The 13,522-nt window shown below is 52.7% G+C and overlaps 56 non-coding genes across 56 annotated transcripts; 15 read left to right on the top strand and 41 right to left on the bottom strand.

The window, feature by feature from the left end:
* Positions 1–69: 69 nt before the first annotated feature.
* trnav-uac (transfer RNA valine (anticodon UAC)) lies at positions 70–142 on the bottom strand. The gene has a single exon. It is a non-coding gene; the product is annotated as a tRNA-Val (tRNA).
* A 187-nt stretch (positions 143–329) lies between these two features.
* Positions 330–401, top strand: trnag-ucc (transfer RNA glycine (anticodon UCC)). Its single transcript has one exon. It is a non-coding gene; the product is annotated as a tRNA-Gly (tRNA).
* A 243-nt stretch (positions 402–644) lies between these two features.
* On the bottom strand, positions 645–717 carry trnav-cac (transfer RNA valine (anticodon CAC)). Its single transcript has one exon. It is a non-coding gene; the product is annotated as a tRNA-Val (tRNA).
* Positions 718–852: 135 nt separating this feature from the next.
* trnav-aac (transfer RNA valine (anticodon AAC)) lies at positions 853–925 on the bottom strand. Its single transcript has one exon. It is a non-coding gene; the product is annotated as a tRNA-Val (tRNA).
* Positions 926–1,009: 84 nt separating this feature from the next.
* trnav-uac (transfer RNA valine (anticodon UAC)) lies at positions 1,010–1,082 on the bottom strand. Its single transcript has one exon. It is a non-coding gene; the product is annotated as a tRNA-Val (tRNA).
* A 187-nt stretch (positions 1,083–1,269) lies between these two features.
* trnag-ucc (transfer RNA glycine (anticodon UCC)) lies at positions 1,270–1,341 on the top strand. Its single transcript has one exon. It is a non-coding gene; the product is annotated as a tRNA-Gly (tRNA).
* Positions 1,342–1,584: 243 nt separating this feature from the next.
* trnav-cac (transfer RNA valine (anticodon CAC)) lies at positions 1,585–1,657 on the bottom strand. Its single transcript has one exon. It is a non-coding gene; the product is annotated as a tRNA-Val (tRNA).
* Positions 1,658–1,792: 135 nt separating this feature from the next.
* On the bottom strand, positions 1,793–1,865 carry trnav-aac (transfer RNA valine (anticodon AAC)). The gene has a single exon. It is a non-coding gene; the product is annotated as a tRNA-Val (tRNA).
* Positions 1,866–1,949: 84 nt separating this feature from the next.
* trnav-uac (transfer RNA valine (anticodon UAC)) lies at positions 1,950–2,022 on the bottom strand. Its single transcript has one exon. It is a non-coding gene; the product is annotated as a tRNA-Val (tRNA).
* A 188-nt stretch (positions 2,023–2,210) lies between these two features.
* trnag-ucc (transfer RNA glycine (anticodon UCC)) lies at positions 2,211–2,282 on the top strand. Its single transcript has one exon. It is a non-coding gene; the product is annotated as a tRNA-Gly (tRNA).
* Positions 2,283–2,525: 243 nt separating this feature from the next.
* trnav-cac (transfer RNA valine (anticodon CAC)) lies at positions 2,526–2,598 on the bottom strand. Its single transcript has one exon. It is a non-coding gene; the product is annotated as a tRNA-Val (tRNA).
* Positions 2,599–2,733: 135 nt separating this feature from the next.
* Positions 2,734–2,806, bottom strand: trnav-aac (transfer RNA valine (anticodon AAC)). The gene has a single exon. It is a non-coding gene; the product is annotated as a tRNA-Val (tRNA).
* An 84-nt stretch (positions 2,807–2,890) lies between these two features.
* On the bottom strand, positions 2,891–2,963 carry trnav-uac (transfer RNA valine (anticodon UAC)). Its single transcript has one exon. It is a non-coding gene; the product is annotated as a tRNA-Val (tRNA).
* Positions 2,964–3,150: 187 nt separating this feature from the next.
* trnag-ucc (transfer RNA glycine (anticodon UCC)) lies at positions 3,151–3,222 on the top strand. Its single transcript has one exon. It is a non-coding gene; the product is annotated as a tRNA-Gly (tRNA).
* A 231-nt stretch (positions 3,223–3,453) lies between these two features.
* Positions 3,454–3,526, bottom strand: trnav-cac (transfer RNA valine (anticodon CAC)). The gene has a single exon. It is a non-coding gene; the product is annotated as a tRNA-Val (tRNA).
* A 135-nt stretch (positions 3,527–3,661) lies between these two features.
* Positions 3,662–3,734, bottom strand: trnav-aac (transfer RNA valine (anticodon AAC)). The gene has a single exon. It is a non-coding gene; the product is annotated as a tRNA-Val (tRNA).
* Positions 3,735–3,818: 84 nt separating this feature from the next.
* trnav-uac (transfer RNA valine (anticodon UAC)) lies at positions 3,819–3,891 on the bottom strand. Its single transcript has one exon. It is a non-coding gene; the product is annotated as a tRNA-Val (tRNA).
* A 188-nt stretch (positions 3,892–4,079) lies between these two features.
* Positions 4,080–4,151, top strand: trnag-ucc (transfer RNA glycine (anticodon UCC)). The gene has a single exon. It is a non-coding gene; the product is annotated as a tRNA-Gly (tRNA).
* A 243-nt stretch (positions 4,152–4,394) lies between these two features.
* trnav-cac (transfer RNA valine (anticodon CAC)) lies at positions 4,395–4,467 on the bottom strand. The gene has a single exon. It is a non-coding gene; the product is annotated as a tRNA-Val (tRNA).
* A 135-nt stretch (positions 4,468–4,602) lies between these two features.
* Positions 4,603–4,675, bottom strand: trnav-aac (transfer RNA valine (anticodon AAC)). Its single transcript has one exon. It is a non-coding gene; the product is annotated as a tRNA-Val (tRNA).
* A 184-nt stretch (positions 4,676–4,859) lies between these two features.
* Positions 4,860–4,931, top strand: trnag-ucc (transfer RNA glycine (anticodon UCC)). The gene has a single exon. It is a non-coding gene; the product is annotated as a tRNA-Gly (tRNA).
* A 243-nt stretch (positions 4,932–5,174) lies between these two features.
* trnav-cac (transfer RNA valine (anticodon CAC)) lies at positions 5,175–5,247 on the bottom strand. Its single transcript has one exon. It is a non-coding gene; the product is annotated as a tRNA-Val (tRNA).
* Positions 5,248–5,382: 135 nt separating this feature from the next.
* trnav-aac (transfer RNA valine (anticodon AAC)) lies at positions 5,383–5,455 on the bottom strand. Its single transcript has one exon. It is a non-coding gene; the product is annotated as a tRNA-Val (tRNA).
* Positions 5,456–5,539: 84 nt separating this feature from the next.
* trnav-uac (transfer RNA valine (anticodon UAC)) lies at positions 5,540–5,612 on the bottom strand. The gene has a single exon. It is a non-coding gene; the product is annotated as a tRNA-Val (tRNA).
* A 187-nt stretch (positions 5,613–5,799) lies between these two features.
* On the top strand, positions 5,800–5,871 carry trnag-ucc (transfer RNA glycine (anticodon UCC)). The gene has a single exon. It is a non-coding gene; the product is annotated as a tRNA-Gly (tRNA).
* A 243-nt stretch (positions 5,872–6,114) lies between these two features.
* Positions 6,115–6,187, bottom strand: trnav-cac (transfer RNA valine (anticodon CAC)). The gene has a single exon. It is a non-coding gene; the product is annotated as a tRNA-Val (tRNA).
* A 135-nt stretch (positions 6,188–6,322) lies between these two features.
* trnav-aac (transfer RNA valine (anticodon AAC)) lies at positions 6,323–6,395 on the bottom strand. Its single transcript has one exon. It is a non-coding gene; the product is annotated as a tRNA-Val (tRNA).
* Positions 6,396–6,582: 187 nt separating this feature from the next.
* Positions 6,583–6,654, top strand: trnag-ucc (transfer RNA glycine (anticodon UCC)). The gene has a single exon. It is a non-coding gene; the product is annotated as a tRNA-Gly (tRNA).
* A 243-nt stretch (positions 6,655–6,897) lies between these two features.
* On the bottom strand, positions 6,898–6,970 carry trnaa-cgc (transfer RNA alanine (anticodon CGC)). The gene has a single exon. It is a non-coding gene; the product is annotated as a tRNA-Ala (tRNA).
* Positions 6,971–7,105: 135 nt separating this feature from the next.
* trnav-aac (transfer RNA valine (anticodon AAC)) lies at positions 7,106–7,178 on the bottom strand. The gene has a single exon. It is a non-coding gene; the product is annotated as a tRNA-Val (tRNA).
* Positions 7,179–7,262: 84 nt separating this feature from the next.
* Positions 7,263–7,335, bottom strand: trnav-uac (transfer RNA valine (anticodon UAC)). The gene has a single exon. It is a non-coding gene; the product is annotated as a tRNA-Val (tRNA).
* Positions 7,336–7,522: 187 nt separating this feature from the next.
* On the top strand, positions 7,523–7,594 carry trnag-ucc (transfer RNA glycine (anticodon UCC)). Its single transcript has one exon. It is a non-coding gene; the product is annotated as a tRNA-Gly (tRNA).
* Positions 7,595–7,837: 243 nt separating this feature from the next.
* On the bottom strand, positions 7,838–7,910 carry trnav-cac (transfer RNA valine (anticodon CAC)). The gene has a single exon. It is a non-coding gene; the product is annotated as a tRNA-Val (tRNA).
* Positions 7,911–8,045: 135 nt separating this feature from the next.
* On the bottom strand, positions 8,046–8,118 carry trnav-aac (transfer RNA valine (anticodon AAC)). Its single transcript has one exon. It is a non-coding gene; the product is annotated as a tRNA-Val (tRNA).
* Positions 8,119–8,202: 84 nt separating this feature from the next.
* trnav-uac (transfer RNA valine (anticodon UAC)) lies at positions 8,203–8,275 on the bottom strand. Its single transcript has one exon. It is a non-coding gene; the product is annotated as a tRNA-Val (tRNA).
* Positions 8,276–8,462: 187 nt separating this feature from the next.
* Positions 8,463–8,534, top strand: trnag-ucc (transfer RNA glycine (anticodon UCC)). The gene has a single exon. It is a non-coding gene; the product is annotated as a tRNA-Gly (tRNA).
* Positions 8,535–8,777: 243 nt separating this feature from the next.
* Positions 8,778–8,850, bottom strand: trnav-cac (transfer RNA valine (anticodon CAC)). The gene has a single exon. It is a non-coding gene; the product is annotated as a tRNA-Val (tRNA).
* A 135-nt stretch (positions 8,851–8,985) lies between these two features.
* On the bottom strand, positions 8,986–9,058 carry trnav-aac (transfer RNA valine (anticodon AAC)). The gene has a single exon. It is a non-coding gene; the product is annotated as a tRNA-Val (tRNA).
* Positions 9,059–9,245: 187 nt separating this feature from the next.
* On the top strand, positions 9,246–9,317 carry trnag-ucc (transfer RNA glycine (anticodon UCC)). Its single transcript has one exon. It is a non-coding gene; the product is annotated as a tRNA-Gly (tRNA).
* A 243-nt stretch (positions 9,318–9,560) lies between these two features.
* On the bottom strand, positions 9,561–9,633 carry trnaa-cgc (transfer RNA alanine (anticodon CGC)). The gene has a single exon. It is a non-coding gene; the product is annotated as a tRNA-Ala (tRNA).
* Positions 9,634–9,768: 135 nt separating this feature from the next.
* Positions 9,769–9,841, bottom strand: trnav-aac (transfer RNA valine (anticodon AAC)). Its single transcript has one exon. It is a non-coding gene; the product is annotated as a tRNA-Val (tRNA).
* Positions 9,842–9,925: 84 nt separating this feature from the next.
* Positions 9,926–9,998, bottom strand: trnav-uac (transfer RNA valine (anticodon UAC)). Its single transcript has one exon. It is a non-coding gene; the product is annotated as a tRNA-Val (tRNA).
* A 187-nt stretch (positions 9,999–10,185) lies between these two features.
* Positions 10,186–10,257, top strand: trnag-ucc (transfer RNA glycine (anticodon UCC)). Its single transcript has one exon. It is a non-coding gene; the product is annotated as a tRNA-Gly (tRNA).
* A 243-nt stretch (positions 10,258–10,500) lies between these two features.
* trnav-cac (transfer RNA valine (anticodon CAC)) lies at positions 10,501–10,573 on the bottom strand. The gene has a single exon. It is a non-coding gene; the product is annotated as a tRNA-Val (tRNA).
* Positions 10,574–10,708: 135 nt separating this feature from the next.
* Positions 10,709–10,781, bottom strand: trnav-aac (transfer RNA valine (anticodon AAC)). Its single transcript has one exon. It is a non-coding gene; the product is annotated as a tRNA-Val (tRNA).
* Positions 10,782–10,968: 187 nt separating this feature from the next.
* Positions 10,969–11,040, top strand: trnag-ucc (transfer RNA glycine (anticodon UCC)). Its single transcript has one exon. It is a non-coding gene; the product is annotated as a tRNA-Gly (tRNA).
* Positions 11,041–11,283: 243 nt separating this feature from the next.
* On the bottom strand, positions 11,284–11,356 carry trnav-cac (transfer RNA valine (anticodon CAC)). The gene has a single exon. It is a non-coding gene; the product is annotated as a tRNA-Val (tRNA).
* Positions 11,357–11,491: 135 nt separating this feature from the next.
* Positions 11,492–11,564, bottom strand: trnav-aac (transfer RNA valine (anticodon AAC)). The gene has a single exon. It is a non-coding gene; the product is annotated as a tRNA-Val (tRNA).
* Positions 11,565–11,648: 84 nt separating this feature from the next.
* Positions 11,649–11,721, bottom strand: trnav-uac (transfer RNA valine (anticodon UAC)). The gene has a single exon. It is a non-coding gene; the product is annotated as a tRNA-Val (tRNA).
* A 187-nt stretch (positions 11,722–11,908) lies between these two features.
* On the top strand, positions 11,909–11,980 carry trnag-ucc (transfer RNA glycine (anticodon UCC)). The gene has a single exon. It is a non-coding gene; the product is annotated as a tRNA-Gly (tRNA).
* Positions 11,981–12,223: 243 nt separating this feature from the next.
* Positions 12,224–12,296, bottom strand: trnav-cac (transfer RNA valine (anticodon CAC)). Its single transcript has one exon. It is a non-coding gene; the product is annotated as a tRNA-Val (tRNA).
* A 135-nt stretch (positions 12,297–12,431) lies between these two features.
* trnav-aac (transfer RNA valine (anticodon AAC)) lies at positions 12,432–12,504 on the bottom strand. Its single transcript has one exon. It is a non-coding gene; the product is annotated as a tRNA-Val (tRNA).
* Positions 12,505–12,691: 187 nt separating this feature from the next.
* trnag-ucc (transfer RNA glycine (anticodon UCC)) lies at positions 12,692–12,763 on the top strand. Its single transcript has one exon. It is a non-coding gene; the product is annotated as a tRNA-Gly (tRNA).
* Positions 12,764–13,006: 243 nt separating this feature from the next.
* trnav-cac (transfer RNA valine (anticodon CAC)) lies at positions 13,007–13,079 on the bottom strand. The gene has a single exon. It is a non-coding gene; the product is annotated as a tRNA-Val (tRNA).
* A 135-nt stretch (positions 13,080–13,214) lies between these two features.
* On the bottom strand, positions 13,215–13,287 carry trnav-aac (transfer RNA valine (anticodon AAC)). The gene has a single exon. It is a non-coding gene; the product is annotated as a tRNA-Val (tRNA).
* An 84-nt stretch (positions 13,288–13,371) lies between these two features.
* On the bottom strand, positions 13,372–13,444 carry trnav-uac (transfer RNA valine (anticodon UAC)). Its single transcript has one exon. It is a non-coding gene; the product is annotated as a tRNA-Val (tRNA).
* Between the last annotated feature and the right edge of the window lie 78 nt (positions 13,445–13,522).

Genomic DNA, 13,522 nt, shown 5'->3' with positions numbered 1-13,522 from the left:
CGGACTTCAGGCGTCTTTTCGGCGTCAAAGTTTTTCTTGACGCGCTGACCGGAACGAAGAAAGGAGCGCTGTTCCTACCCGGCTTCGATCCGGGGACCTTTCGCGTGTAAGGCGAACGCGATAACCACTACACTACAGAAACCACCCCGGGTGAGGCTCTTTTGATGTCGGCCTGTCATCTGCACGTGCGGGAAACGGCGCTCCCACCCAGAGCCTTCAATCCACATGAAGTCGAATAAGAAAACGTTGATTCGGAGTTGCCTGGCATCGAGGGGACAATAAAGATTGCGGCTAAAAATGGGCTCATTCGCGCGGTTACCTCAACCGTGGCGTTGGTGGTATAGTGGTGAGCATAGCTGCCTTCCAAGCAGTTGACCCGGGTTCGATTCCCGGCCAACGCATGCCCTTTTAAGTTGAATGTTCAGGTGCGCGCCATGTAAGAGTCCCATGACAGTCAGCCCACAAAGACACCAGTGTAGCCAACAGAGTATTCCATGTCTTATCTTTAATTAACAACCATGTCTGAATGTTGATTGATGTGAGATGAGCTCATATTTGCAGAGGATACTGTCTTCCAAGGTTTCTGAAGGTCTGCAGTGATGAGAACATGAGGTCCATAGAGGCAAAGGCCAAAAACCTCAGCATGTTTCTGCCCGGTTTCGAACCGGGGACCTTTCGCGTGTGAGGCGAACGTGATAACCGCTACACTACAGAAACCACGGGCGGGTTGGCCGCTCGCTGCCACCTGGGGTGTGGGAAACAGGAACTCTGGCGAGAAGAACCACTCTAGCAGGCACCAGCCTTTCCGACCGATGACGGCTGGATGCCTATTGGAGGACAGGTCAAAAGCAGTGTTTCTGCCTGGTTTCGAACCAGGGACCTTTCGCGCGTTAGGCGAACGCGATAACCACTACACTACAGAAACCACAACGCTCAGCACCGGACTTCAGGCGTCTTTTCGGCGTCAAAGTTTTTCTTGACGCGCTGACCGGAACGAAGAAAGGAGCGCTGTTCCTACCCGGCTTCGATCCGGGGACCTTTCGCGTGTAAGGCGAACGTGATAACCACTACACTACAGAAACCACCCCGGGTGAGGCTCTTTTGATGTCGGCCTGTCATCTGCACGTGCGGGAAACGGCGCTCCCACCCAGAGCCTTCAATCCACATGAAGTCGAATAAGAAAACGTTGATTCGGAGTTGCCTGGCATCGAGGGGACAATAAAGATCGCGGCTAAAAATGGGCTCATTCGCGCGGTTACCTCAACCGTGGCGTTGGTGGTATAGTGGTGAGCATAGCTGCCTTCCAAGCAGTTGACCCGGGTTCGATTCCCGGCCAACGCATGCCCTTTTAAGTTGAATGTTCAGGTGCGCGCCATGTAAGAGTCCCATGACAGTCAGCCCACAAAGACACCAGTGTAGCCAACAGAGTATTCCATGTCTTATCTTTAATTAACAACCATGTCTGAATGTTGATTGATGTGAGATGAGCTCATATTTGCAGAGGATACTGTCTTCCAAGGTTTCTGAAGGTCTGCAGTGATGAGAACATGAGGTCCATAGAGGCAAAGGCCAAAAACCTCAGCATGTTTCTGCCCGGTTTCGAACCGGGGACCTTTCGCGTGTGAGGCGAACGTGATAACCGCTACACTACAGAAACCACGGGCAGGTTGGCCGCTCGCTGCCACCTGGGGTGTGGGAAACAGGAACTCTGGCGAGAAGAACCACTCTAGCAGGCACCAGCCTTTCCGACCGATGACGGCTGGATGCCTATTGGAGGACAGGTCAAAAGCAGTGTTTCTGCCTGGTTTCGAACCAGGGACCTTTCGCGTGTTAGGCGAACGCGATAACCACTACACTACAGAAACCACAACGCTCAGCACCGGACTTCAGGCGTCTTTTCGGCGTCAAAGTTTTTCTTGACGCGCTGACCGGAACGAAGAAAGGAGCGCTGTTCCTACCCGGCTTCGATCCGGGGACCTTTCGCGTGTAAGGCGAACGCGATAACCACTACACTACAGAAACCACCCCCGGGTGAGGCTCTTTTGATGTCGGCCTGTCATCTGCACGTGCGGGAAACGGCGCTCCCACCCAGAGCCTTCAATCCACATGAAGTCGAATAAGAAAACGTTGATTCGGAGTTGCCTGGCATCGAGGGGACAATAAAGATCGCGGCTAAAAATGGGCTCATTCGCGCGGTTACCTCAACCGTGGCGTTGGTGGTATAGTGGTGAGCATAGCTGCCTTCCAAGCAGTTGACCCGGGTTCGATTCCCGGCCAACGCATGCCCTTTTAAGTTGAATGTTCAGGTGCGCGCCATGTAAGAGTCCCATGACAGTCAGCCCACAAAGACACCAGTGTAGCCAACAGAGTATTCCATGTCTTATCTTTAATTAACAACCATGTCTGAATGTTGATTGATGTGAGATGAGCTCATATTTGCAGAGGATACTGTCTTCCAAGGTTTCTGAAGGTCTGCAGTGATGAGAACATGAGGTCCATAGAGGCAAAGGCCAAAAACCTCAGCATGTTTCTGCCCGGTTTCGAACCGGGGACCTTTCGCGTGTGAGGCGAACGTGATAACCGCTACACTACAGAAACCACGGGCGGGTTGGCCGCTCGCTGCCACCTGGGGTGTGGGAAACAGGAACTCTGGCGAGAAGAACAACTCTAGCAGGCACCAGCCTTTCCGACCGATGACGGCTGGATGCCTATTGGAGGACAGGTCAAAAGCAGTGTTTCTGCCTGGTTTCGAACCAGGGACCTTTCGCGTGTTAGGCGAACGCGATAACCACTACACTACAGAAACCACAACGCTCAGCACCGGACTTCAGGCGTCTTTTCGGCGTCAAAGTTTTTCTTGACGCGCTGACCGGAACGAAGAAAGGAGCGCTGTTCCTACCCGGCTTCGATCCGGGGACCTTTCGCGTGTAAGGCGAACGTGATAACCACTACACTACAGAAACCACCCCGGGTGAGGCTCTTTTGATGTCGGCCTGTCATCTGCACGTGCGGGAAACGGCGCTCCCACCCAGAGCCTTCAATCCACATGAAGTCGAATAAGAAAACGTTGATTCGGAGTTGCCTGGCATCGAGGGGACAATAAAGATCGCGGCTAAAAATGGGCTCATTCGCGCGGTTACCTCAACCGTGGCGTTGGTGGTATAGTGATGAGCATAGCTGCCTTCCAAGCAGTTGACCCGGGTTCGATTCCCGGCCAACGCATGCCCTTTTAAGTTGAATGTTCAGGTGCGCGCCATGTAAGAGTCCCATGACAGTCAGCCCACAAAGACACCAGTGTATTCCATGTCTTATCTTTAATTAACAACCATGTCTGAATGTTGATTGATGTGAGATGAGCTCATATTTGCAGAGGATACTGTCTTCCAAGGTTTCTGAAGGTCTGCAGTGATGAGAACATGAGGTCCATAGAGGCAAAGGCCAAAAACCTCAGCATGTTTCTGCCCGGTTTCGAACCGGGAACCTTTCGCGTGTGAGGCGAACGTGATAACCGCTACACTACAGAAACCACGGGCAGGTTGGCCGCTCGCTGCCACCTGGGGTGTGGGAAACAGGAACTCGGGCGAGAAGAACCACTCTAGCAGGCACCAGCCTTTCCGACCGATGACGGCTGGATGCCTATTGGAGGACAGGTCAAAAGCAGTGTTTCTGCCTGGTTTCGAACCAGGGACCTTTCGCGTGTTAGGCGAACGCGATAACCACTACACTACAGAAACCACAACGCTCAGCACCGGACTTCAGGCGTCTTTTCGGCGTCAAAGTTTTTCTTGACGCGCTGACCGGAACGAAGAAAGGAGCGCTGTTCCTACCCGGCTTCGATCCGGGGACCTTTCGCGTGTAAGGCGAACGCGATAACCACTACACTACAGAAACCACCCCCGGGTGAGGCTCTTTTGATGTCGGCCTGTCATCTGCACGTGCGGGAAACGGCGCTCCCACCCAGAGCCTTCAATCCACATGAAGTCGAATAAGAAAACGTTGATTCGGAGTTGCCTGGCATCGAGGGGACAATAAAGATTGCGGCTAAAAATGGGCTCATTCGCGCGGTTACCTCAACCGTGGCGTTGGTGGTATAGTGGTGAGCATAGCTGCCTTCCAAGCAGTTGACCCGGGTTCGATTCCCGGCCAACGCATGCCCTTTTAAGTTGAATGTTCAGGTGCGCGCCATGTAAGAGTCCCATGACAGTCAGCCCACAAAGACACCAGTGTAGCCAACAGAGTATTCCATGTCTTATCTTTAATTAACAACCATGTCTGAATGTTGATTGATGTGAGATGAGCTCATATTTGCAGAGGATACTGTCTTCCAAGGTTTCTGAAGGTCTGCAGTGATGAGAACATGAGGTCCATAGAGGCAAAGGCCAAAAACCTCAGCATGTTTCTGCCCGGTTTCGAACCGGGGACCTTTCGCGTGTGAGGCGAACGTGATAACCGCTACACTACAGAAACCACGGGCAGGTTGGCCGCTCGCTGCCACCTGGGGTGTGGGAAACAGGAACTCTGGCGAGAAGAACCACTCTAGCAGGCACCAGCCTTTCCGACCGATGACGGCTGGATGCCTATTGGAGGACAGGTCAAAAGCAGTGTTTCTGCCTGGTTTCGAACCAGGGACCTTTCGCGTGTTAGGCGAACGTGATAACCACTACACTACAGAAACCACCCCGGGAGAGGCTCTTTTGATGTCGGCCTGTCATCTGCACGTGCGGGAAACGGCGCTCCCACCCAGAGCCTTCAATCCACATGAAGTCGAATAAGAAAACGTTGATTCGGAGTTGCCTGGCATCGAGACAATAAAGATCGCGGCTAAAAATGGGCTCATTCGCGCGGTTACCTCAACCGTGGCGTTGGTGGTATAGTGGTGAGCATAGCTGCCTTCCAAGCAGTTGACCCGGGTTCGATTCCCGGCCAACGCATGCCCTTTTAAGTTGAATGTTCAGGTGCGCGCCATGTAAGAGTCCCATGACAGTCAGCCCACAAAGACACCAGTGTAGCCAACAGAGTATTCCATGTCTTATCTTTAATTAACAACCATGTCTGAATGTTGATTGATGTGAGATGAGCTCATATTTGCAGAGGATACTGTCTTCCAAGGTTTCTGAAGGTCTGCAGTGATGAGAACATGAGGTCCATAGAGGCAAAGGCCAAAAACCTCAGCATGTTTCTGCCCGGTTTCGAACCTGGGACCTTTCGCGTGTGAGGCGAACGTGATAACCGCTACACTACAGAAACCACGGGCAGGTTGGCCGCTCGCTGCCACCTGGGGTGTGGGAAACAGGAACTCTGGCGAGAAGAACCACTCTAGCAGGCACCAGCCTTTCCGACCGATGACGGCTGGATGCCTATTGGAGGACAGGTCAAAAGCAGTGTTTCTGCCTGGTTTCGAACCAGGGACCTTTCGCGTGTTAGGCGAACGTGATAACCACTACACTACAGAAACCACAACGCTCAGCACCGGACTTCAGGCGTCTTTTCGGCGTCAAAGTTTTTCTTGACGCGCTGACCGGAACGAAGAAAGGAGCGCTGTTCCTACCCGGCTTCGATCCGGGGACCTTTCGCGTGTAAGGCGAACGTGATAACCACTACACTACAGAAACCACCCCGGGAGAGGCTCTTTTGATGTCGGCCTGTCATCTGCACGTGCGGGAAACGGCGCTCCCACCCAGAGCCTTCAATCCACATGAAGTCGAATAAGAAAACGTTGATTCGGAGTTGCCTGGCATCGAGGGGACAATAAAGATCGCGGCTAAAAATGGGCTCATTCGCGCGGTTACCTCAACCGTGGCGTTGGTGGTATAGTGGTGAGCATAGCTGCCTTCCAAGCAGTTGACCCGGGTTCGATTCCCGGCCAACGCATGCCCTTTTAAGTTGAATGTTCAGGTGCGCGCCATGTAAGAGTCCCATGACAGTCAGCCCACAAAGACACCAGTGTAGCCAACAGAGTATTCCATCTCTTATCTTTAATTAACAACCATGTCTGAATGTTGATTGATGTGAGATGAGCTCATATTTGCAGAGGATACTGTCTTCCAAGGTTTCTGAAGGTCTGCAGTGATGAGAACATGAGGTCCATAGAGGCAAAGGCCAAAAACCTCAGCATGTTTCTGCCCGGTTTCGAACGGGGGACCTTTCGCGTGTGAGGCGAACGTGATAACCGCTACACTACAGAAACCACGGGCAGGTTGGCCGCTCGCTGCCACCTGGGGTGTGGGAAACAGGAACTCTGGCGAGAAGAACCACTCTAGCAGGCACCAGCCTTTCCGACCGATGACGGCTGGATGCCTATTGGAGGACAGGTCAAAAGCAGTGTTTCTGCCTGGTTTCGAACCAGGGACCTTTCGCGTGTTAGGCGAACGTGATAACCACTACACTACAGAAACCACCCCGGGTGAGGCTCTTTTGATGTCGGCCTGTCATCTGCACGTGCGGGAAACGGCGCTCCCACCCAGAGCCTTCAATCCACATGAAGTCGAATAAGAAAACGTTGATTCGGAGTTGCCTGGCATCGAGGGGACAATAAAGATCGCGGCTAAAAATGGGCTCATTCGCGCGGTTACCTCAACCGTGGCGTTGGTGGTATAGTGGTGAGCATAGCTGCCTTCCAAGCAGTTGACCCGGGTTCGATTCCCGGCCAACGCATGCCCTTTTAAGTTGAATGTTCAGGTGCGCGCCATGTAAGAGTCCCATGACAGTCAGCCCACAAAGACACCAGTGTAGCCAACAGAGTATTCCATGTCTTATCTTTAATTAACAACCATGTCTGAATGTTGATTGATGTGAGATGAGCTCATATTTGCAGAGGATACTGTCTTCCAAGGTTTCTGAAGGTCTGCAGTGATGAGAACATGAGGTCCATAGAGGCAAAGGCCAAAAACCTCAGCATGTTTCTGCCCGGTTTCAAACCGGGGACCTTTCGCGTGCGAGGCGAACGTGATAACCGCTACACTACAGAAACCACGGGCAGGTTGGCCGCTCGCTGCCACCTGGGGTGTGGGAAACAGGAACTCTGGCGAGAAGAACCACTCTAGCAGGCACCAGCCTTTCCGACCGATGACGGCTGGATGCCTATTGGAGGACAGGTCAAAAGCAGTGTTTCTGCCTGGTTTCGAACCAGGGACCTTTCGCGTGTTAGGCGAACGCGATAACCACTACACTACAGAAACCACAACGCTCAGCACCGGACTTCAGGCGTCTTTTCGGCGTCAAAGTTTTTCTTGACGCGCTGACCGGAACGAAGAAAGGAGCGCTGTTCCTACCCGGCTTCGATCCGGGGACCTTTCGCGTGTAAGGCGAACGTGATAACCACTACACTACAGAAACCACCCCGGGAGAGGCTCTTTTGATGTCGGCCTGTCATCTGCACGTGCGGGAAATGGCGCTCCCACCCAGAGCCTTCAATCCACATGAAGTCGAATAAGAAAACGTTGATTCGGAGTTGCCTGGCATCGAGGGGACAATAAAGATCGCGGCTAAAAATGGGCTCATTCGCGCGGTTACCTCAACCGTGGCGTTGGTGGTATAGTGGTGAGCATAGCTGCCTTCCAAGCAGTTGACCCGGGTTCGATTCCCGGCCAACGCATGCCCTTTTAAGTTGAATGTTCAGGTGCGCGCCATGTAAGAGTCCCATGACAGTCAGCCCACAAAGACACCAGTGTAGCCAACAGAGTATTCCATGTCTTATCTTTAATTAACAACCATGTCTGAATGTTGATTGATGTGAGATGAGCTCATATTTGCAGAGGATACTGTCTTCCAAGGTTTCTGAAGGTCTGCAGTGATGAGAACATGAGGTCCATAGAGGCAAAGGCCAAAAACCTCAGCATGTTTCTGCCCGGTTTCAAACCGGGGACCTTTCGCGTGTGAGGCGAACGTGATAACCGCTACACTACAGAAACCACGGGCAGGTTGGCCGCTCGCTGCCACCTGGGGTGTGGGAAACAGGAACTCTGGCGAGAAGAACCACTCTAGCAGGCACCAGCCTTTCCGACCGATGACGGCTGGATGCCTATTGGAGGACAGGTCAAAAGCAGTGTTTCTGCCTGGTTTCGAACCAGGGACCTTTCGCGTGTTAGGCGAACGTGATAACCACTACACTACAGAAACCACAACGCTCAGCACCGGACTTCAGGCGTCTTTTCGGCGTCAAAGTTTTTCTTGACGCGCTGACCGGAACGAAGAAAGGAGCGCTGTTCCTACCCGGCTTCGATCCGGGGACCTTTCGCGTGTAAGGCGAACGTGATAACCACTACACTACAGAAACCACCCCGGGAGAGGCTCTTTTGATGTCGGCCTGTCATCTGCACGTGCGGGAAACGGCGCTCCCACCCAGAGCCTTCAATCCACATGAAGTCGAATAAGAAAACGTTGATTCGGAGTTGCCTGGCATCGAGGGGACAATAAAGATCGCGGCTAAAAATGGGCTCATTCGCGCGGTTACCTCAACCGTGGCGTTGGTGGTATAGTGGTGAGCATAGCTGCCTTCCAAGCAGTTGACCCGGGTTCGATTCCCGGCCAACGCATGCCCTTTTAAGTTGAATGTTCAGGTGCGCGCCATGTAAGAGTCCCATGACAGTCAGCCCACAAAGACACCAGTGTAGCCAACAGAGTATTCCATCTCTTATCTTTAATTAACAACCATGTCTGAATGTTGATTGATGTGAGATGAGCTCATATTTGCAGAGGATACTGTCTTCCAAGGTTTCTGAAGGTCTGCAGTGATGAGAACATGAGGTCCATAGAGGCAAAGGCCAAAAACCTCAGCATGTTTCTGCCCGGTTTCGAACCGGGGACCTTTCGCGTGTGAGGCGAACGTGATAACCGCTACACTACAGAAACCACGGGCAGGTTGGCCGCTCGCTGCCACCTGGGGTGTGGGAAACAGGAACTCTGGCGAGAAGAACCACTCTAGCAGGCACCAGCCTTTCCGACCGATGACGGCTGGATGCCTATTGGAGGACAGGTCAAAAGCAGTGTTTCTGCCTGGTTTCGAACCAGGGACCTTTCGCGTGTTAGGCGAACGTGATAACCACTACACTACAGAAACCACCCCGGGTGAGGCTCTTTTGATGTCGGCCTGTCATCTGCACGTGCGGGAAACGGCGCTCCCACCCAGAGCCTTCAATCCACATGAAGTCGAATAAGAAAACGTTGATTCGGAGTTGCCTGGCATCGAGGGGACAATAAAGATCGCGGCTAAAAATGGGCTCATTCGCGCGGTTACCTCAACCGTGGCGTTGGTGGTATAGTGGTGAGCATAGCTGCCTTCCAAGCAGTTGACCCGGGTTCGATTCCCGGCCAACGCATGCCCTTTTAAGTTGAATGTTCAGGTGCGCGCCATGTAAGAGTCCCATGACAGTCAGCCCACAAAGACACCAGTGTAGCCAACAGAGTATTCCATGTCTTATCTTTAATTAACAACCATGTCTGAATGTTGATTGATGTGAGATGAGCTCATATTTGCAGAGGATACTGTCTTCCAAGGTTTCTGAAGGTCTGCAGTGATGAGAACATGAGGTCCATAGAGGCAAAGGCCAAAAACCTCAGCATGTTTCTGCCCGGTTTCAAACCGGGGACCTTTCGCGTGCGAGGCGAACGTGATAACCGCTACACTACAGAAACCACGGGCAGGTTGGCCGCTCGCTGCCACCTGGGGTGTGGGAAACAGGAACTCTGGCGAGAAGAACCACTCTAGCAGGCACCAGCCTTTCCGACCGATGACGGCTGGATGCCTATTGGAGGACAGGTCAAAAGCAGTGTTTCTGCCTGGTTTCGAACCAGGGACCTTTCGCGTGTTAGGCGAACGTGATAACCACTACACTACAGAAACCACAACGCTCAGCACCGGACTTCAGGCGTCTTTTCGGCGTCAAAGTTTTTCTTGACGCGCTGACCGGAACGAAGAAAGGAGCGCTGTTCCTACCCGGCTTCGATCCGGGGACCTTTCGCGTGTAAGGCGAACGTGATAACCACTACACTACAGAAACCACCCCGGGAGAGGCTCTTTTGATGTCGGCCTGTCATCTGCACGTGCGGGAAATGGCGCTCCCACCCAGAGCCTTCAATCCACATGAAGTCGAATAAGAAAACGTTGATTCGGAGTTGCCTGGCATCGAGGGGACAATAAAGATCGCGGCTAAAAATGGGCTCATTCGCGCGGTTACCTCAACCGTGGCGTTGGTGGTATAGTGGTGAGCATAGCTGCCTTCCAAGCAGTTGACCCGGGTTCGATTCCCGGCCAACGCATGCCCTTTTAAGTTGAATGTTCAGGTGCGCGCCATGTAAGAGTCCCATGACAGTCAGCCCACAAAGACACCAGTGTAGCCAACAGAGTATTCCATGTCTTATCTTTAATTAACAACCATGTCTGAATGTTGATTGATGTGAGATGAGCTCATATTTGCAGAGGATACTGTCTTCCAAGGTTTCTGAAGGTCTGCAGTGATGAGAACATGAGGTCCATAGAGGCAAAGGCCAAAAACCTCAGCATGTTTCTGCCCGGTTTCAAACCGGGGACCTTTCGCGTGTGAGGCGAACGTGATAACCGCTACACTACAGAAACCACGGGCAGGTTGGCCGCTCGCTGCCACCTGGGGTGTGGGAAACAGGAACTCTGGCGAGAAGAACCACTCTAGCAGGCACCAGCCTTTCCGACCGATGACGGCTGGATGCCTATTGGAGGACAGGTCAAAAGCAGTGTTTCTGCCTGGTTTCGAACCAGGGACCTTTCGCGTGTTAGGCGAACGTGATAACCACTACACTACAGAAACCACCCCGGGTGAGGCTCTTTTGATGTCGGCCTGTCATCTGCACGTGCGGGAAACGGCGCTCCCACCCAGAGCCTTCAATCCACATGAAGTCGAATAAGAAAACGTTGATTCGGAGTTGCCTGGCATCGAGGGGACAATAAAGATCGCGGCTAAAAATGGGCTCATTCGCGCGGTTACCTCAACCGTGGCGTTGGTGGTATAGTGGTGAGCATAGCTGCCTTCCAAGCAGTTGACCCGGGTTCGATTCCCGGCCAACGCATGCCCTTTTAAGTTGAATGTTCAGGTGCGCGCAATGTAAGAGTCCCATGACAGTCAGCCCACAAAGACACCAGTGTAGCCAACAGAGTATTCCATGTCTTATCTTTAATTAACAACCATGTCTGAATGTTGATTGATGTGAGATGAGCTCATATTTGCAGAGGATACTGTCTTCCAAGGTTTCTGAAGGTCTGCAGTGATGAGAACATGAGGTCCATAGAGGCAAAGGCCAAAAACCTCAGCATGTTTCTGCCCGGTTTCAAACCAGGGACCTTTCGCGTGTGAGGCGAACGTGATAACCGCTACACTACAGAAACCACGGGCAGGTTGGCCGCTCGCTGCCACCTGGGGTGTGGGAAACAGGAACTCTGGCGAGAAGAACCACTCTAGCAGGCACCAGCCTTTCCGACCGATGACGGCTGGATGCCTATTGGAGGACAGGTCAAAAGCAGTGTTTCTGCCTGGTTTCGAACCAGGGACCTTTCGCGTGTTAGGCGAACGTGATAACCACTACACTACAGAAACCACAACGCTCAGCACCGGACTTCAGGCGTCTTTTCGGCGTCAAAGTTTTTCTTGACGCGCTGACCGGAACGAAGAAAGGAGCGCTGTTCCTACCCGGCTTCGATCCGGGGACCTTTCGCGTGTAAGGCGAACGTGATAACCACTACACTACAGAAACCACCCCGGGAGAGGCTCTTTTGATGTCGGCCTGTCATCTGCACGTGCGGGAAATGGCGCTCCCACCCAGAGCCTTCAATCCACATGAAGTCGAATAAGAAAACGTTGATTCGGAGTTGCCTGGCATCGAGGGGACAATAAAGATCGCGGCTAAAAATGGGCTCATTCGCGCGGTTACCTCAACCGTGGCGTTGGTGGTATAGTGGTGAGCATAGCTGCCTTCCAAGCAGTTGACCCGGGTTCGATTCCCGGCCAACGCATGCCCTTTTAAGTTGAATGTTCAGGTGCGCGCCATGTAAGAGTCCCATGACAGTCAGCCCACAAAGACACCAGTGTAGCCAACAGAGTATTCCATGTCTTATCTTTAATTAACAACCATGTCTGAATGTTGATTGATGTGAGATGAGCTCATATTTGCAGAGGATACTGTCTTCCAAGGTTTCTGAAGGTCTGCAGTGATGAGAACATGAGGTCCATAGAGGCAAAGGCCAAAAACCTCAGCATGTTTCTGCCCGGTTTCAAACCGGGGACCTTTCGCGTGTGAGGCGAACGTGATAACCGCTACACTACAGAAACCACGGGCAGGTTGGCCGCTCGCTGCCACCTGGGGTGTGGGAAACAGGAACTCTGGCGAGAAGAACCACTCTAGCAGGCACCAGCCTTTCCGACCGATGACGGCTGGATGCCTATTGGAGGACAGGTCAAAAGCAGTGTTTCTGCCTGGTTTCGAACCAGGGACCTTTCGCGTGTTAGGCGAACGTGATAACCACTACACTACAGAAACCACCCCGGGTGAGGCTCTTTTGATGTCGGCCTGTCATCTGCACGTGCGGGAAACGGCGCTCCCACCCAGAGCCTTCAATCCACATGAAGTCGAATAAGAAAACGTTGATTCGGAGTTGCCTGGCATCGAGGGGACAATAAAGATCGCGGCTAAAAATGGGCTCATTCGCGCGGTTACCTCAACCGTGGCGTTGGTGGTATAGTGGTGAGCATAGCTGCCTTCCAAGCAGTTGACCCGGGTTCGATTCCCGGCCAACGCATGCCCTTTTAAGTTGAATGTTCAGGTGCGCGCCATGTAAGAGTCCCATGACAGTCAGCCCACAAAGACACCAGTGTAGCCAACAGAGTATTCCATGTCTTATCTTTAATTAACAACCATGTCTGAATGTTGATTGATGTGAGATGAGCTCATATTTGCAGAGGATACTGTCTTCCAAGGTTTCTGAAGGTCTGCAGTGATGAGAACATGAGGTCCATAGAGGCAAAGGCCAAAAACCTCAGCATGTTTCTGCCCGGTTTCGAACCGGGGACCTTTCGCGTGTGAGGCGAACGTGATAACCGCTACACTACAGAAACCACGGGCGGGTTGGCCGCTCGCTGCCACCTGGGGTGTGGGAAACAGGAACTCTGGCGAGAAGAACCACTCTAGCAGGCACCAGCCTTTCCGACCGATGACGGCTGGATGCCTATTGGAGGACAGGTCAAAAGCAGTGTTTCTGCCTGGTTTCGAACCAGGGACCTTTCGCGCGTTAGGCGAACGCGATAACCACTACACTACAGAAACCACAACGCTCAGCACCGGACTTCAGGCGTCTTTTCGGCGTCAAAGTTTTTCTTGACGCGCTGACCGGAACGAAGAAAGGAGCGCTGTTCCTACCCGGCTTCGATCCGGGGACCTTTCGCGTGTAAGGCGAACGTGATAACCACTACACTACAGAAACCACCCCGGGTGAGGCTCTTTTGATGTCGGCCTGTCATCTGCACGTGCGGGAAACGGCGCTCCCACCCAGAGCCTTCAA

This window comes from Clarias gariepinus, chromosome 1, assembly GCF_024256425.1.
Source record: "Clarias gariepinus isolate MV-2021 ecotype Netherlands chromosome 1, CGAR_prim_01v2, whole genome shotgun sequence".
In the NCBI taxonomy this organism is placed as follows: Eukaryota; Metazoa; Chordata; class Actinopteri; order Siluriformes; family Clariidae; genus Clarias; species Clarias gariepinus.
Note: the sequence above shows the minus strand (reverse complement) of the source record. Positions and strands in the feature narration are given on the sequence as shown.